The 16,056-nt window shown below is 45.9% G+C and overlaps 1 pseudogene; it reads right to left on the bottom strand.

Annotated features, from left to right (window-relative positions):
- Positions 1 to 2,288: 2,288 nt before the first annotated feature.
- On the bottom strand, positions 2,289 to 15,400 carry LOC129031568 (patched domain-containing protein 3-like; annotated as a pseudogene).
- Positions 15,401 to 16,056: the final 656 nt, after the last annotated feature.

The following is a 16,056-nucleotide window of genomic DNA, read 5'->3' on the forward strand; positions in this document are numbered from 1 at the left end:
AGGCGCTCCTCACTTCCCAGAGGGGGCGGCCGGGCAGAGGCGCTCCTCACTTCCCATACGGGGTGGCGGCCGGGCAGAGGCGCTCCTCACTTCCTCCCAGACGGGGTGGTGGCCAGGCAGAGGCGCTCCTCACTTCCCAGACGGGGTGGCCGGGCAGAGGCGCTCCTCACTTCCCAGACGGGGTGGCCGGGCAGAGGCACTCCTCACCTCCCAGACGGGGCGGCCGGGCAGAGGCGCTCCTCACTTCCCATACGGGGTGGCAGCCAGGCAGAGGCGCTCCTCACTTCCCAGATGGGGCAGCCGGGCAGAGGCGCTCCTCACTTCCTCCCAGACGGGGTGGCGGCCGGGCAGAGGCGCTCCTCACTTCCCAGACGGGGCGGCCGGGCAGAGGTGCTCCTCACTTCCTCCCAGACGGGGTGGCGGCCGGGCAGAGGCGCTCCTCACCTCCCAGACGGGGTGGCCGGGCAGAGGCGCTCCTCCCTTCCCAGCCGGAGTGGCCAGGCAGAGGCGCTCCTCACCTCCCAGAGGGGGCGGCCAGGCAGAGGCGCTCCTCACTTCCCAGAGTGGGCGGCCTGGCAGAGGCGCTCCTCACTTCCCATACGGGGTGGGAGCCGGGTAGAGGCGCTCCTCACTTCCCAGATGGGGCAGCTGGGCAGAGGTGCTCCTCACTTCCTCCCAGACGGTATGGCGGCCAGGCAGAGGCGCTCCTCACCTCCCAGACGGGGCGGCGGCCAGGCAGAGGCGCTCCTCACCTCCCAGACGGGGCGGCCGGGCAGAGGCACTCCTCACCTCCCAGACGGGGCGGCCGGGCAGAGGCGCTCCTCACCTCCCAGAAGGGGCGGCTGGGCAGAGGCGCTCCTCACCTCCCAGAAGGGGTGGCTGGGCAGAGGCGCTCCTCACTTCCCATATGGGGTGGCAGCCGGGCAGAGGCGCTCCTTACTTCCCAGACGGGGTGGCGGCCAGGCAGAGGCGCTCCTCACTTCCCAGATGGGGCAACCGGGCAGAGGCGCTCCTCACTTCCTCCCAGACGGGGTGGCGGCCAGGCAGAGGCGCTCCTCACCTCCCAGACGGGGCGGCCGGGCAGAGGTGCTCCTCATCTCCCAGACGGGGCAGCCGGGCAGAGGCGCTCCTCACTTCCTCCCAGATGGGGTGGCAGCCGGGCAGAGGCGCTCCTCACATCCCAGACGATGGGCGGCCGGGCAGAGGCGCTCCTCACTTCCCAGACAGGGCGGCCGGGCAGAGGGGCTCCTCACATCCCAGACGATGGGCGGCCAGGCAGAGATGCTCCTCACTTCCTAGACGGGGTGGCGGCGGGGCAGAGGCTGTAATCTTAGCACTTTAAGAGGCCAAGGCAGGAGGCTGGTAGGTGGAGGTTGCAGCCAGCCGAGATCACACCACTGCACTCCAGCCTGAGCACCATTGAGCATTGAGTTAGCGAGACTCCGTCTGCAATCCCAGCACCTCGGGAGGCCGAGGCAGGCAGATCACTCGAGGCCAGGAGCTGGAGACCAGCCCGGTCAACACGGTGAAACCCCGTCTCCACCAAAAATACAAAAACCATTCAGGCGTGGCGGCGCGTGCCTGCAATCCCAGGCACTCGGCAGGCCGAGGCAGGAGAGTCACAGGAGCCCGAGGCAGGGAGGTTGCAGCGAGCTGAGATCATGGCAGTACAGTCCAGCTTCGATAACAGCGGGAGACCGAAGAAAGGAGAGGGAGAGGGAGAGGGAGAGGGAGAGGGAGAGGGAGAGGGAGAGGGAGAGGGAGAGGGAGAGGGAGAGGGAGAGGGAGAGGGAGAGGGAGAGGGAGAGGGAGAGGGAGAGGGAGAGGGAGAGGGAGAGGGAGAGGGAGAGGGAGAGGGAGAGGGAGAGGGAGAGGGAGAGGGAGAGGGAGAGGGAGAGGGAGAGGGAGAGGGAGATTACAAGTTTTAAATAGCCAATGGCTGGTTATATTTTCAGAGAACATGATTAGATTGATTAATGGTTGCTTCAAGTTTTTTCTTATTAGCTCCAGATAATTCAACCACCTTTTGTCTCTTTTTTAAAAATTGTAAGGTTGGCAGGGCATGGTGGCACATACCTGTAATCCCAGCACTTTGGGAGGCCAAGGTGGATGGGTCACTTGAGCTCAGAAATTCAAGACCAGCCTGGGCAATATGGCAAAACCCCATATCTACTAAAAATACAAAAATTAGCCAGGCATGGTGGTGCACACCTGTAGTTCAAGCTACTTGGGAAGCTGAGGTGGGAGGATTGCTTAAGCCTTGGAGGCAGAGATTGTAGTGAGCCAAGATTGTGCCACTGCACTCCAGCCTGGGTGACAGGGACCCTGTGTCAAACAAAACAAAACAAAAACAAAACTGGAAGGTTAGCATGCATTTGACTTCACACTCTGAAGCAACATCCTGACAGCCATATCCATTTCAAGGAACATCATACTGGAGTACTTTTCAGAGAGGTGTCCTTCATAATTTCTGAAAGTCTTTGAAACATGGTCTTTGTTAGAACTTCCTTCTGCTTTTCTCTTCCCCAATTCCTAGTATAAGGCATTTATTCTCAGAGGTTCAGCTTTTAGAAAGGCTCTTCCATATAACATTTTTGCTTGTCAACATGTTAGGAGGTCCAATCGACACACACACACAAAAGAAAAGTATTTTCCAGTATTTTTAACACAAAGTTATTGGCTTAAAAACATGTCTATTCCCTTTTATATCTGCTTTTGAAAGAAGTTAGGAAGACAAGGTAATGGAGCCCATAACCTTTGTCTTCTTGAACAAGAAGAAACTTCTCTAAGAAAGTTTGGGGCAGGAATTGCACACAGTTAATAAGAAGCCCCATTAATCCAAACATTTACTCAGCCTCACTAAAATGATAGCATACAACTGGTTTATGAAATTATTAGAGCTGCTGAAGGGTTCAGAAGCGGACTCCAGGGCGGCCAGCTGGGCTCAGAGTGGAGCAGGGTCAGGAAGGACGAGGACATGCTGACCACCCTGAAGATCCTCATCTTCGTGAGGGTGGGGTGGGCAAGTCCCCCCTGCTCTTGAGGTTCACAGATGATACTTTTGATCCAGAACTTGCAGCAACAATAGCATGATGTGACTGCAAATAGTATGATTAGAATGTATGCCAGGTGAAACAAAGGGATCACTGTCATAGAAGCTGCCTCAAATTGCAGTTGTCTGAAAGCAATGTGAAGTGGACCACCTGCCAAAAAAAAAAAAAACAAAAAAAAAACTCAGCGAGCTCCAAGCAAGTTTTGGGGGCTCCCCAAAACCAGTGAAGACGTCAACTAAAAGTAGAATTTCAAAGCACTGTAATATGATAAGAAACCAAACCCCAAAATTAAACATGAAGATCAGTGTCTGTGCTGAACAGCCCCATCTGGTGGACACAGGATTTGTGTTACCGACTTGAATGTTACCAAGAATTCACGATTCCTGGCATCCGTCGGTGTTAATAAGAGTTGGATTAAGTGCCAAATACAGTAAAGCAAACCCGGCTTTGAGGCAAGGACCCCTTGAAGTAGTCATGCGGTGCTTTTGTTACGGTTCTGGGAGCAAGTCTTCCTCATCCCTCCCACCTTCTCTTGGCCTCTTTGTAAACCTGAACCGCCAGGTACCTCAATTTTCTTCATGGCCAGACTGTTGTTAATATTGTTAAATTGGTGGAGGAAATGGGTGAGCCACTGCTTGCTCTGCACGTTGTCCTCCGGTGCTGGGTCTTCAGGCAGTACAGCAGCCACATGGCTTTGGCCTGCAGAAGTAACTGGCCCATTCCCAGGCTGTCCCCCAAGATGTGTCCTCCAAAGAAGCCGGTCAGGAAGACAAGATGCCCGCTGTGGTTGTAGATGGGGAAGGTGATGCTGCTCAGGTCAAGCGTTTTGTCCACCTGCCAGGCATCCAGGAGCGGGTTGGGGTCGCACAGAGCGTCTGGTGCCTCAGGGACACCTGCTGGTACTGGATGTGGCTTTCGTTTCCCCTTGGGACCTGCAGATCTTGCATCACACTGCCCAATTTACCAACTTCGGCAAAGGTATCTGGTCCCAGCTATAAGTCGCTGTGGGAGACCACCAAAATGGAGGCGAAATTGGCCTCGGGGCTCCTCCTGGAGAAGCGGTAGGAGTCGGTGGTGGTGAAATGGCCCCGCATGAAGCCCACTCAGCCTTGGCCGGGCTCCCCTGGGCGCACGGCTCCTCCAGACCTTCTTCGTCCTCGGGCAGGTAAAGGAAGCCGGAGCCCAGCGCGGCCGGCAGCATCATGGGCGCCAGAGGAAGATCAGGGGTGCCCACCACCATCCCAGCCACTGGAAGGCGAGGGACAGCGGCCCTTTCAGGCGGTCGGCGTGGCAGTCGCGGGCAGACGGCTACAGATTCGGGGTTTCGCCCCAGCAGGGGTGCGTCCTTCCAACCCACGCCGGGGTGGCTGCGGCCCCTTCTCCAGCAACGGTCGCCGCTCCGAGGGCTGCCCTGACGCCCAGACCGGCCTCGATTCGGTCCTTGGTCCCACCCCGGGACCTCCACCGACCCGGAACCAGAGCGCTCCGGCTTCCCCTCCGACTCTGACCGACCCGCTCGGACTCCCGGCCCGACTCTGGCTAGTCGCCCAGTCCCTCTTCCTGGGCGCCAGCTTCAGCTCCCGCTTCGCCCCAGGCTCGGGTCCGGCTGCCCCACGACCTTAGAGGAACAGAAACTCATTTCCAGGAAGCACAGGCGGGACAGCAGGTGAAAAAGCCGCTGCGGGGAGCAGATCTCCGCCCCACCCGACGGTTTCCTGGAGGCATTCTAGGGGAGTCTGTTTGAGCTCTGGCTGCGCGCCCCGACCCGAAGGCGGCGTTGGGAGCACGTGGCTGGCCCGGATGCCCAACGAATCTTAAATGTGTTTGAGGCGTGCCTGGGTTCTCAGGGGTTCAGCAAACACAAGGAACGCTTCTTCAGGGTCATCAGATGTGTGCTTATCCTACGGGACTCGCAATTTATTGGGAGAATTTGGTGTTTCTCTCATACACAAATGCCATAGAAATTCCACATGTCCTGAGTGACAGATATTACCTTTCTTGGGGTTCACCCAGTAGCAGTTTCAGGTAACGCTTTTGTGAACCTGATACACTTAACTTAGTTATTATTTTTATTCTCTATCCACAAATGTAACATGTACATACATTCTCCTTGTGAAAGAAGTATAGAATGAAAAGTGGGGAAAAAAATCTAAACCTCTTTATCCCATTCCTCTTAAAGGAAATGTTAAAAAGTGGGTCTACATCCTTACAAGCCCTTTCTATGCAATACATCCATATCAAAGATATAGCAAATATACCTTTTTCATAAATATTGTACTACTCATGTGCAGATTATATTTTTCATCTATGGTAGCAGAGGATTTGAACATGTCAGTGCATATAAATTTATCTTATTTTTTAACTGCTCTATACTTTTCCAATGTGTAGATGAAACATAATTTCACCAGAATCTTATTGATGGACTCATAGATTGTTTAGTCATTTGCTTTTATAAATAGTGCTCAGTGAATGAATGTCTTTTATTTAACCTATACACAGGAACCATATCTGTGAGATAGTTTTTTAGAGTGGATTCACTAGGCCAAAGGATAGGTTCTTTTAAAGTTTTAGAGCTATTGAGAAATTAAAATCCAAAGAAGATGTATTAATTTATACCCTCATAAGCAATGAATTTGCCATAGCCTATCCCACAGTGTCAGCAAAGTGTTTGGTTTGTGCCACTGGTATCTTACTTTGGTTTAGTTTTGAATGTATTGCTTAGCATCCTCATCTTTCTTTTTGAGTGAACTATCTTATCTTTTGTGTGCCTATTCCATTCAGAAGTTTTCCCTTTGGATTGCTGAGATTTTCTTCTTGGTTTATAGGAACCATTTATATTTTTTAAAAATGACCACCTTTCTTGTGATCAGAGTTACAAGCTTCTCCCCATTCTGCTCATTGCCATGGCTTATTTTTCTAGTTCAATTAACTAATACTTTTATGAGTTCCAAGTTTTTTGTCATAATACTTTTTTTTGTGATTATAAAAAAAGTTACTAGAAAATTTAAACCAAAGTTGTGACCAATAGAAATGATCATTACTGGCTGGGTGTGGTGGCTCATGCCTGTAATCTCAGCATTTTGAGAGGCAAGGCAGGAGGATTACTTGAGGCCAGGAGTTTGACACCAGGCTGGGCAATATAATGAGATCCCATCCTTAAAAAAAAAAAAATTTAGTAGACTGGGCTCAGTGGCTCACACCTGTAATCTCAGCACTTTGGGAGGCCGAGGCGGGCAGATGACTTGAGGTCAGGAGTTTGAGACCAGCCTGGCCAACATGAGGAAACCCCGTCTCTACTAAAAATACAAAAATTAGCTGAGCGTGATGGTGCATGCCTGTAATCCCAGCTACTCGGGAGGCTGAGGCAGGAGAATCGCTTGAACCCTGGAGGCGGAGGTTGCAGTGAGCTGAGATTGCACCATTGCACTCCAGCCTGGGTGACAGAGCAAGACTCCACCTCAAAAAAAAAAAAAAAATTAAACATTAGCCAGGTGTGATGGTGCACACCTGTAGTCCTAGCTATTCAGGAGGCTGAGGTGGGAGGATTACGTGAGCTCAGGGGGTGTAGGCTGCAGTGAGCTATGATTGTGCCACTGCACTCCAGCCTGGGTGATAGAGCAAGACCTTCTCTCTAAAAAAAAAAAAAAAAAAGAAAGAATGAAAGGAAATAAAAGAAAGAAAGCAGAAATTATCATTACTGTCTTGGCTGGATACAACTGTAGTCTTCAGGTGTATTTTGTAGCTTTGTATTCCCTATTTGAGTTTTTCATCTTGCGTAGCCGTAATATATTTAAAAGTAGTTCTAACTGGACATCTTTCCATAGTGACATCCACCTTCTATGAAGTTCTGTGCTTTTATTCCATAAATTATAAAGAAGTTATTGGCCATTACAATGGATGAAATGAAACTTTGAAATTTTTGTTCAATGAGGAAGCTCAAAGTTTGACAAGAAAACAACTGCAAAAATATAACAAAACATCTGTGGAAGTTGCACAGCATCCTGGCTCATAAAATCAGTATTGGAAACCATCAGTCTCCTTCCCGTTTCTGTCCCCTTTCTTGTCTGTAAAAACCAAATATTTAGGTCAGGCACAGTGGCTCATGGCTAGTCACCACTTTGGGAGGCCCAAATGTGTGGACTGCTTGAGGCCAGGATTTCAAAGCCAGCCTGGACAACAGGGGAAAACCCTGTCTCTACAAACAATACAAAAAATTAGCCGGGCATGGTGGCGTGTACCTGTAGTTCCAGCTACTTGGGAGGCTGAGGTGGGAGGGTCACCTGAGCCTAGGAGCTTGAGGCTACAGTTAGCCGAGATCACACCACTGCACTCCAGCCTGGGCGACAGAGCAATACCCTGTCTCAAAGACCACAACAACAACAACAAAACAACCCCAAACATTTAGAAGAATTTAAGATGAGGGAAAGGAGAGCCACTTGCCCAGTTCTCCAGTGGCCTAGTGTCCCTAACTTGTAGAGCAGCTTTACTTCCAGTCTTGGGGCTACTTTGCAGTCAGTTCTTTGATTGGAGAAGTGCCTTGCACTTTACCAGGCTTTCCTTATGAGCAGATAGTTACGGGTTAGTCTATAAGACATTATGATCATGTCACTCCTCTGTTCACATCCCTGCGATGACTCCACATTTCACTCAGAGCTGAAGTCAAAATCCTTACAATTATATGCATGTGTGCTACAACGACTCACACAAAGATGGACAGCCATAGGCCCGGGTGAAAGCTCAGAGAGTCTGGTTTCAAACAGGAAGATGGGAGCAATGGATACTGTGACAATTGACAGTCTCTGCCAGACATTAAAATGCTATGAAGCAACTACAATTAAAATTCTGGGCCGGGCACGGTGGCTCACACCTGTAATCCCAGCACTTCGGGAGGCCAAGGCAAGCAGATCACTTGAGGTCAGGAGTTCGAGACCAGCCTGGCCTACATGACAAAACCCCATCTCCACTAAAAATACAAAAATTAGCCAGGCGTGGTGGTGCACGCCTGTAGTCCCAGCTACTTGGGAGTCTGAGGCAGGAGAATCACTTGAACCCATGAGGCAGGGGTTGCAGTGAGCCAAGATCATACTACTCCACTACAGCCTGGGCGACAGAGTAAGACTCTGTCTCAAAAATAAAATAAAATTCTGCTGTGTTATATTTCAAAATAATGTAAGAAAATTCAAGAAAAACCTCTGAGGTAGTGAGACATGAATAGACAAAGGATAATTGAAAAACATTTATCTTATGCTAACTTTTCTTATATGCCTGCGTGCATATTCACGGAAGGAGTGTAAATTGACACATTTCTGGTGAACAACTGAGAAAAATATATTAAAATTACAAATTGAAGACCGTTTTGAACATGAGAGTATTTTGTTAGGGTGAGAATATTTCTTGATGTGTACTTCCAGGCTTAAGTAGCTCTCCTAGTTTAATGCCACTGGCCTCTCTTCTCCTCACTTGCTTCTCCCTAAGAAAGGAGGAGTGACTCCTCTAATTGTTAAATTTGTAAAGAATAAGCTGGGAAGGCCCCATTCAGCCCATCATCTTCCTAAAACCTGCATGGGGAGACCTATGTTTGAAGAACATTGCCTATGATTAAATGGAAAGAGATCCAGAATTGGGAAGCTCTCTTATCTGCAAATGTAAGCCACATGCTTCAACATCAGCTGTCACCAGTAATGAAGTGACATTTTAATCACCTGTCTGCCTCTTTTGTCTTATTTCCTAATTGGCTTAGAATTTGGGTGAGGATGAGGAGTGTCATTTATTGCTATAAGATCCAAACACACATCTACGGGTTTATCCTACAGACATACTTACATATGTATGAAGTTACATGTGTACAAGGTTATTCATTGTAGCATTGTTTATAATACCAAAAGACTGAGAGCAATCTGAATGTCCATAGAGAGGATTATTTAAATAAGACACTGTTGCACAATGGACTACTATGCAGCCAAAAATATTAGTAAGCTCCAAGATATATTAAAAAAACAGAATCACAAAACAAAAACAAGGTACAGAATTGTGAGTATAGTATGCTATAAATTGTGCAAGAAAAAGAAAAATATATAAATATCTGCTAATACCTTCATAGCATATTTCAGAAATAATATATAAGAAATTGGTCAGTTTATTTATTTTATTTTGCCTCCAGGGAAGAAAACTTGGTGCGCAGGGGCATTTTCTATTTGATACTCCCTAAAGTCACAGAAATCATGGGTAAGTGCAAATTCAGAGCAGAAATCACGCGTCTGAAAGTACTATTAAGTACCTGTATCTTTCAAATCTTGTTAGTAGATGGTTACAAATTAATTACTCAATCTTTCTGTCAAATCAAAATGCATTTGTACTTATTTAGCTAAGGTGTAAAGTGAAGTGATTATTATAATTTTACTTTTTTTAAAACTTAATTATGTTTCATTAAATTAGCATATAATTGAGTACCTAAATGAAACTTTCAGATAAATAGAATAAAAACACAGGTACAAGGAGAGTTGCAGTACATGGCAAGTTTCATCGTGAAAAGTTTTTTATTTGCCTTATTTTCATTTACTCAAAAAAAATACTTATTGAGAGCTTCCTCTGTGCCCTGCTTTAAAAACTCTGGGAAAATGGGAGCAAGACACTGTCTTTTCTTAGTATGGCCTACTCTAGTAGGGGACGCAGATAACAAGTAAACAAGCAGGCCAGGCGCAGTAGCTCACACCTGTGATCCCAGCACTTTGGAAGGCCAAGGCAGGCAGATCACCTGAGGCCAGGAGTTCGAGACCAGCCTGGCTAACATGGTGAAACCCCATGTCTAGTAAAAATACAAAAAAATTAGCCAAGCATGGTGGCACACACCTGTAGTCCTAGCTACTTGGGAGGCTGAGGCATGAGATCGCCTAAACCTGGGAGGTGGAGGTTGCAGTGAGCCAATATTGTGCCACTGCACTCCAGCCTGGGTGACAGAGGAGACTCTGTCTTAAAAAAAAAAAACTAAGCAGTAAGCTAATTTTTTCAGTGATAGTACTAAAAGACAATAGCATAGAGCTATGACAATACAGAGTGGCTAAAATGGGAGAGGAGGAAGGATTGTTTTTTCCAAGTTGATTTTTGGGGAGAGATACAATTTATTAAACAAGCATGTATAATATGACCCCCGTGCCTACTCCTGTTGTGGGCACTGGGCATAAAGCAACATAGAAGGTTAAATCTTTGCTCTCAAGAAGCTTAAGACATTCCATTGATACAGACTGACAATAAACAAACAAGCAAATTGATATTTAATATGCAGAGTCAGATTTACTGTGATACCCCAGAGAGAGCTGGTAATTGCTGAGGGCCATAGAATGTTCTAGGTGGCAAGTGGAAGCCAGGTTGCAACAACTACACATTTTTACATAAGCGTTTCTAGTAAATTGCCTAAATAAATCCTAGAAGGAAGAACTGAAGCTCCAAGACTCCAGCAATTTATGATTTATTTTCACATTCTTAATATTAACTTTCATACTTAATTTTTAATTGCAATTTTTATATTTTGTTTCTTTAAAAAGTGCTCCCCCTCCATTATAAAAACTTCAGGCCCCACAAAATTTGTATGTTCCCATAATAAGATATCAGGTGGTAACAAGTTTGGTTTTGTTTTTTTTGTTTGTTTTTTTGTTTTTTTTTTTAGACGGAGTCTCGCTCTTTCCCCAGGCTGGAGTGCAGTGGTACGATCTCAGCTCACTGCAGCCTCCACCTTCCGGGTTCAAGTGATTCTCCTAACTCAGCCTCCCAAATAGCTGGGACTACAGGCGCTCGCCACCATGCCCAGCTAATTTTTGTATTTTTAGTAGAGATGGGGTTTCACCATGTTGGCCAGGATGGCCTCGATCTCTTGACCTCGTGATCTGCCCACCTCAGCCTCCCAAAGTGTTGGGATTACAGGCGTGAGCCACCATGCCCGGCTGGTAACAAGTTTTATGAAGAAAAATCAGAATGAAGATGATGGAGTAAAATCGTTGTGGGGGAGGTACTATTAATATAAGGTGGTCAGCTACGACCTCTCTAATAGATGATGTTTGTGCTGAGCCCTGAAGGAAGCAAGCTATAACCTTGGAAACAGTAGGTACAAAGGCCCTGAGGCATGTGTACTGTGACGCCATCTATAGACTTATTATCTAAGAGGATGTTCCCTAGGCTAAATTAATTCTTTTAGAATATTTTATATCTCCAAAATCAAGGATCAGTTATATTAATAAATACATACACTTATTAAGCTACCCATTTATAAGAAATATAAAAGGTGCATTTTCATGAAAACAGGTTCATTTTCTTCAGATGAGGCTGGAATTTAGGATTGTACACAGTCTACGGGCTGACTCCTGCATTCACCCTTGGTCTTCTACAGTGATACTCCTGAAATCCTAAAATGATTAAGTTCTGTTTCTATCAGTTGGCCCTCCTAGCACTCTGCCTCTAAGAACCAGAACAAACCTCTTTGCATTTTCTGCGAGTCATGCACTGTTCAGTGACTAAGGAGGCCTGAGCAGGAAGAATCTGCCGGTTGATAACTCTTAGCTCTGTTTTTAGAATAAACACACCCGTTTAATGGAAACAGTGTGTGCACTGAATGTTATTTTAAGGGAAACAGAACAGAAAGGAGAGATGGGAGAAAACCAAAAGAGATCAAAAGGCTATTAAACAACCTGGAATTAATAATATACTTTTTAAAAAAGTTTCAACCAGAGTATCCTGTTTCTTTGCTTCTATTTAAAAAATGGTCCACCTTCTATTTAAAAAATGGTCATGACAGAGAAGCATGATGAATTTAACTAGACTACAAGTGTACTGAGGCAGAAGGCAGAGCCTAAGTTTTATTTACTTTTGGATCTTTAGGGCGAAGCACATGGTAAGCATACCATACATATTTGTGCAATTAGGAATTCATCTTAAACTGTGTGATAGCAACCATAATTATTCTACACCACCTGGTGATAACGTGGGTTTCATTTTATATATGGATTTCTCATTGTTTTTCCAAGGCCTGCCCACAAAAAAAAACACAAGAAGATGAGGTGAAAAATTCCTAGGCCCTGCCATGCAGCCACAGAAAATAGGAACCTGCCTGACTGTGGACATCAAATGAATTTCAAGGCCCAGAACCTGGATAGCATGGTTCACTGAGTCTAAGAATGGTCACCTTATATGGTAGTATAAGTTGTTTCTGAGCTGATATAACTGGGAATATAGAAGGCAGGGAGCCTGTCATTCTCTGCCTCTTTGACCTGGTAGATACCTTGCTGTGCAGAATTGGCAAGAAGGCAAACTTTATGTGTATTCTGGGACATACAAGGGAGGCAATGGGAAGCCACATTTATCCTCCTGCATCTCTGTCTTGTTTATATTCTTTGCTCTGCTTCTTAGTTCATCCAAAAGTAAGCCAAAGTAAAATCAACTTGAATGAAATCCAAGTCTTTATTCTCTCCATTCCCCAAACCTAGGCCAGATTCCATGGTCTGATTTTCAGCTTACATTCTATTGTCCAGCTCTGTTTTTACAGTAAACACACACATTTAACAAAAGGTGACAATTTGTGCACAGTGAGTATTATTTTAAGAGAAGCTATGGGAATATACTCTTGGCCTCAAAGAGCTGACTGTCTAGTGAGGGAGATAAAAAGTGTAAAAACCACTACTATCTCTAAAGTCAAGACAAAGTTAGAGGGTCTAAGACCTATAGTAAACTAGAGGATGTTCAATCCAATAGATGTAATAGTGTAGAAACAGGCCTTTTCAAATCATATATGTATTTTTGTTTGTTTGTTTGTTTGGTTTGTTTTTGAGATGCAGTCTCAGTCACCCAGGCTGGAGTATAGTACAGGATCTCAGCTCACTGTAACCTTCACTTCCCGGGTTCAAGCAATTCTCCTGTCTCATCCTCCTGAGTAGCTGGGATTACAGGCGCACGCCACCATGCCCAACTAATTTTTGTAGTTTTAGCAGAGACAGAGTTTCACCATGTTGGTCAGGCTGGTCTCGAACTCCTGACCTCAGGTGATCCACCTACCTCAGCCTCCCAAAGTGCTGGGATTACAGGCACTTAGATTTTTTAATAGGATTTTAAAACACAACAAAAGATTCCCCAGTTTAACTCCAGACCTTCTCTGAGCCTGCAGCAGAGCAGCTAAACACTGGAAAAGTGCCTTAAATTTCTGGTATGGAATTCTTTTTTTTTTTTTTTTTCCGAGACAGAGTCTCACTCTGTCGCCAGGCTGTAGTGCAGTGGCGCGATCTCGGCTCACTGCAACCTCTGGCTCCCTGGCTCAAGCGATTCTTCTGCCTCAGCCTCCCAAGTAGCTGGGATTACAGGCAGACACCACCAGACCCAGCTAATTTTTGTATTTTTAATAGAGACGGGGTTTCACTATGTTGGCCAGGATGGTCTCGATCTCCTGACCTCGTGATCTTCCAGTCTCGGCCTCCCAAAGTGCTGAGATTACAGCCATGAGCCACAGTGCAAGGCCTCACATCATCACTTTCAAACTATCCTCCTTCTTCAAAAGCCCCACCTCTTCGTGTCTACATTCTAATGATCACCCAGTCACACCCCTCATTCACTGAAGACTTGACTCCTAGCTCACTGTCTTCATCTCCATCCTGACTGGTGTCCTCATTTTTATCCAGATAGCCTCCCATCTGACACCTGGGGTCCTCAACCCACCAACCTCACTGCTTTTTTTTTTTTTTAACTCTTATGTCTATTCTATGTTCATTTTCTCCCTTATCCACCTTTGATGTCCTGGTCATCATTATGAAAAGCAATTGTACTACATTTATACTCACTTGCCCAGCTGAGTATAACTTCTCTGGGCCTGCACCAGAGCAGCTGAACACTGGCACAGTGCCTTAAATTTATGACCACAAAGCTGAAACAAACACTGTATATCTGTTCCATAATCCTAAAAGGTTTTCCTAGTAAGATCAATATTTTACTCTCTGAGTCAACTATTTTATATCTTTTTTTTTCCTAAAAATTTCAACCTTCCTCTTTTTTTCCTTTCCTTTTTTTCCCTTTCCTTTTTTTTTCTAAGATAAATACTGTGGAACATAAACCCTTCCTCATTGGCCCCACTCTCACATACTTTACTGAAAAAACGTAAGCAACTAAACAGGAACTCTATTCTTCTAACCACCAAATCTTTCTACACTGTGTTGATATTTCCTGTTCTTCCACTTGATATAATTCAAATGCCATCGCTCTATCAAAGCAGTCATGCTCTGGATTCTGTCTTCTCTTGTTTTCTCAAGGGCATCACTCTTGCAATTGTCCCCGCTTTCATAGATCACCAGTTTCTCCCTTTATTATGTGGAATTTGCAATTCTTAAACTACCAGCTTTTTTTTTTTTTTTTTTTTTTGAGATGGAGTCTTGCTCTGTCACCCAGGTTGGAATGCAGTGGTGCAATCTCGGCTCGCTGAAGCCTCCGCCTCTAGGATTCAAGAGATTCTCCTGCCTCAGCCTCCTGAGTAGTTGGGACTACAGGCACACGCCACCACATCTGGCTAATTTTTTGTATTTTTGTATTTTTAGTAGAGTAGAGGGTTTCCCCATGTTTGTTAGGCTGGTCTTGAACTCCTGACCTCAGGTGATCCACCCGCCTCAGCCTTCCAAAGTGCTGGGATTACAGGTGCGCATCGCTGTGCCCGGCCTTAAACTATCATCCTTTAAAAAACCCTATTGGTAAAAAGATCCTCAGTTCCAGCTGGGCGCGGTGGCTCACACCTGCAATCCCAGTACTTTCGGAGGCCAAGGCAGGCAGATCACTTGAGGTCAGGAGTTCAAGACCAGCCTAGCCTGAAATAAAATACAAAAATTAGCCAGGTGTGGTGGCAGGCACCTGTAATGCCAGCTACTCGGGAGGCTGAGGCAGTAGAATTGCTTGAACCTGCGAGGCAGAGGCTGCAGTGAGCTGAGATCATGCCACTGCACTCCAGCCTGGGCGACAGAGTGAGACTCCGTACCAAAACAAACAAACAAACAAACAAACAAAAGATCCTCAATTCCCTTTGGGAGGCCATCGACAAGGAGGGAGGAGGGAGGATACTTGAGCTCAGGAGTTCAAGACCAGCCTGGCCAACATAGCAAGATCCCATCTCTATTTTTAAAAAATAAACCTCAGTTGTCCTTAGATACCCTTCCAGGAACATCTCGTTTCTTTGCTCCCCTTTCTAGAAAAACTTCTTGAAAGAATTGTTAACCCCACACTGTTCCACCTGCTCCGGGGCTTCTACCCTCATCACATCACTGAAACTGCTGTTATCAAGTCATCTGTGACTTACGTGTTGCCAAATTCAGTAGATACTTCTTTTTCCTCATTTTGCCTGAGTCTTGTGCAAACTGATCTGATCCACTTTGACCCTTCTCAATTATTAGCTTCTTTTTGTAGGTATCAGTAGCCTCCAGTACATGAGGTAAATGAGGGCTATGGGTCTCTTTTGATTCTGAGCTGGGTGCTTTATGAAGAACATTTTAGCAAACTACTAATTAGCCTCCCTTATAAACATAAAATCTTGAATTTTTTGTTCTTCCAATTTATGTCTTCCCCCAGAAACATTGATTCCATTGATTCATTCTGAGGTTCTGGCTACTGCTACCCCAAATTCCCAAATTAGTGCCCTATTTCCAGTGTCACCATACTTCACCATATACTTCTTCACTGCAAGTGGAGATGTACTACTAAAACCTTTGATTTTTCTACCTTGTTGACTCTTCTAAAAATGTTTGGTTTTCAAGAAGAGTTATCACTTACGATCTGTCATCTATAAATGGTTATTGATTTTGATGATTTCTCAAGAATGAATTAATTGTTACGATAGTGTATGATTGTCTGCTGCCCTACTCCACTGGCTGAGAGACCCATCAGTATCTAAGAGAACTTATCAGTTCAGTAGGGTCAGGGGTCTATTACCTTCTTAGATGGTGCTATTTAGTGCCTTGCTTAGCACTGTTGGACTTGCAGCCAAACTAATTGG

This window comes from Pongo pygmaeus, chromosome 11 (assembly GCF_028885625.2).
Source record: "Pongo pygmaeus isolate AG05252 chromosome 11, NHGRI_mPonPyg2-v2.0_pri, whole genome shotgun sequence".
Classification (NCBI taxonomy): Eukaryota; Metazoa; Chordata; class Mammalia; order Primates; family Hominidae; genus Pongo; species Pongo pygmaeus.